Below are 3,574 nucleotides of genomic sequence, written 5' to 3' on the forward strand. Positions count from 1 at the left end.
CCCTAATAAAATGATAAAAAATAAATAAGAACAGCCTTGGCTGCTCTGAGACTCCGTGCCCTTGGACATGGCTATTAGCTCACACTGGCTGAAGGGCCTTTTCATTGAAAAAAAGCAAACACCCTGACAGCTGAATGTTTTCTTGTGTTTGAAAGTAATCGGAACTGTCATTCTTCATAAGTGGTCATCGATCTACCAGCCTGGTTTGCTCAGAAAAAAAGATGTCAGAAATGATGCTGAAACATCACCAAGGGCCCAGAGCTCAACTTAATTCACTGCCATCAGTCAATGCCTCCTGATGGCGACCCCACAGGACAGAGTAGAACTGGGCCCGTGGGTTTCCGAGACTGAAACTTAAAAAAAAAATTGTATTGGGGGCTAGTGAAACTTTTATCACAATCCATCCATCTATTGTGTCAAGCACTTTTGTACATTTGTTGCCATCATCATTCTCAAAACATTTGCTTTCTGCTTGAGCCCTTGGTATCAGCTCTTCATTGATGGCATCTTTTTATCGGAGTAGAAAGCCTCATCTTTTGACCGCTGACCCTTGAGGTGATCGGCCAAATGTGTATCGACTACCTCACCAGGACCCAAAGCTAGCTGGTGAGATTTCAAATCATTTTTTTGGTTTTCAAAAGGAAGGCATTTTTTTATAGAGAAAAGAAAAACCGGACTCTGATCATTAAGATGTTTGCTTTGTGGTGCTGCCAGGACCGGCCCAGGACTGGGTGTGACAAGACGTTCCCACGAGGCTCTTGGTGTCCAGTTTGACTGAGGTCCATCAAGGATGCCCACTCCATATTCCAACACCAGGGGTGACCCTGCCATTCTCTAGCTCTCATGGCAGCAGTTTCGTTTATCTCTATTTCCCCAGAACAACACCCCGCTCACTTCCGACTGATACACAAGTAAAGAGGCCCCAAGAAAGGACAAGTGCTGAGGGGGGGGGGAGTCGGACGGTGTAACATATGACAAAACAATAATAATTTATGAATTATGAAGGGTTCATGTGGGAGGGGGAAGTAGGGAAGGAGGGGGAAAGTGAGCAGCCGATATTAAGGGCTAAAGTAGAAGGCAAATGTTTTGAGAATGATGAGGGCAACAAATGGATGGATGGATGGATTGTGATAAGAATTGTACGAGCCCCCAGTAAAATGATTTTTAAAAAAAAGGGCAAGTGCTGACAACACAACCTTGGCTGGAGGCAGCCGGAAGAAAGGGGTGGGGATGGCTTCTCCTGAACTCAAGGACATTCCCCTCCCCCTGGTTTGGGGTCTTGTCAAATGGGTGCAATGGAATGTGCCACCTGCAAGGCTTTCCCTGCGTCCCGTCCTGCGGGGAGTGCTGTTCCTGGAGAACGTGCGCTGGAAGCAAAGAGCACAGTAGGGTATCGAATGCAGCAGGTGACGCGAAGTCAGTGCAAACCAATTCCTTGGCACTTGGCAGCGGTGGCATATTTCGGCTTCAGCAAGAAGAACCCAAGGCCCGTGGGAGCTGCCAGTTTCCGTGAGGGCGGCGCATCCTCAAGACGCATTCCTCTCATTCTGCCGCAGCTGCGTGACAAGACCCCAAACCTGGACAACAACAGATCGAGCCACTGGCAGTTTACACAACTTCCACTGTGCGAAAGTCCCCAGAGAGAGAGGCATCACTGTCAACCTGTGGTGTCCAGCTGTTTGGCTCTAGTTCATCCGCTTTCTGCTTTTCCACCAGAGCCGCTGTTCTAAGCCATCTGTGCCCTCCTGCGACTTCAATTCCTGACCTCTCCCCCCTTCCAGAAGTGACCACATCTGATAACTCTTTCAACGCCCTTACCACCCAACACATGCCTGAAGAGATGCGTCATCAAGTTGAATGTTAGTCTACAAGTGCTCTTGATTGGCCCTTCCTGCCTCTCCCACTCCATGTTTTACCCTTTTCCACTGCGTGATTTCACAAATGCTATCCTGACCCAGTCTTGAAGCCCTGGCCACCACTGGTCAGTGCCCCTTCTAGAACAGCTGTTTGGGTCCTAAAAGGATTCTCATACCCCTGGGCCATTCTGCACCCACCCTAGTAGAATAGCAAGAAATGTAAACTCTTCTGTTAGACCTTGAATTACTACCTGCAGCTGTGGGGTCCACCCCAGCCCAGCTATCCAACAGCGAGGGGCAGGTCCGACACCCGGGAGCCTGCAGAAATATTCACAGGAACACATCCCTGTATACCCACTTTCGTGGGTTGCATGGTGTCCCAGCCTCAACTATGTCAACATGATCACCAGTCTTATGCCATGATCCTACGGTTTGTGAATCCATGTAATTATCCGGTTGTTGTACTGGGCGGTCAATCCACACCACTTATGAATAATTAAAGCCTTATTAAAAACTGGGCTCGAAAGGGCGTTATCACCCTGAAAACTCCCTGGACCCAGGACAGAGTACAGCATGCTGTAGTTTAAAGTGGTGGCTGGCTTAAGGGGAGGGATATTCCAGCAGTGACATTCTTATCAAGCCAACAGGGTAGAGGGGAGCTGGGTGGACAGCACAGCTGCAGGTAGTAATTCAAGGTCTATTATCAGGTTAGTTTACATTTCTTGCTAATTGGGCAGTCAGAGTCCAGAGACATCTCCAGAGACTCAAGGTCTGTCGAGGGCAGGGAGGCAGTTTAAATCAAAAGGGAGTGCCTCATGCCAAGATGGATTACCACACTGTGGTTGTCAACCACCCCCTCTAAGATGTTAATAAAGTAGCAGAAGGTAGGTCCATGTGTCCTTTGGGCCCAGGAGCCTTGTATTGGGAATTCCTAGACCCAGAGGACGATGGATGCCAAGACACAGCGATCCCCAGGGGACACTAAGTTCCCAGATAGTGAAAGGAGCGTAATTACAGAGATGAAGAATAGAAATAGTCTTCCTCAGAAGCTAACAGAGAGAAAGTCTTCCTGCAAGGGTCCTCACCTTGTATTCGACAGAGCAGCCCTCGATTACTAAGGCACCCCCAAACCTAGCTAACCATCTCCTGAGATTCCAGCGGGCCCCTGCATTGTGTCGTGCTGTGAACTTCAGGGCCACACCGGTAAATTTCCTGGCCTCCCTCTGCATCTGACCTTAAACATTAGTTTCACCAACTACAAGCCTTCCACCTTACACTCCACTAACGTTTAAAACACACTCAAGATCCTCCCATCTTAAAAGCAATCACCCTCAAGCAGACACAGCCCTATGCCACAACCGCATCACCACAAACCTCTTGCAAGTGTTGGCCCTTGCTGATCTCATCTACTTGGCAGTCCTCACCCCTCCTTTGAAATCATCCTTGATGAAACGATGATGTGCTCTGGCCGAGGAAGCCAAAGGGCAGACAAAATATGACAGCTACATTCTATAATGTGCACCTATTCCCACTCCCCAGAACTTTAGCAGGATACACCTCGCAACCGGCGTGATGGAAAGCAAAGGGTCCAAGTTCCACTGGCAGGTATAATTTCTTGTTTTTAGACACTAAACCTATCTTATGATCAGGGGCTTTGTATTCAATTAAATGCCCACGTGGGAGTCTACGAGGGCTTCACGTTATCGTTCCTCGGCAGC

The sequence above is a fragment of the Echinops telfairi genome, unplaced genomic scaffold (assembly GCF_000313985.2).
Source record: "Echinops telfairi isolate 266 unplaced genomic scaffold, ASM31398v2 ScPeMD7_7400;HRSCAF=8409, whole genome shotgun sequence".
Lineage (NCBI taxonomy): Eukaryota > Metazoa > Chordata > Mammalia > Afrosoricida > Tenrecidae > Echinops > Echinops telfairi.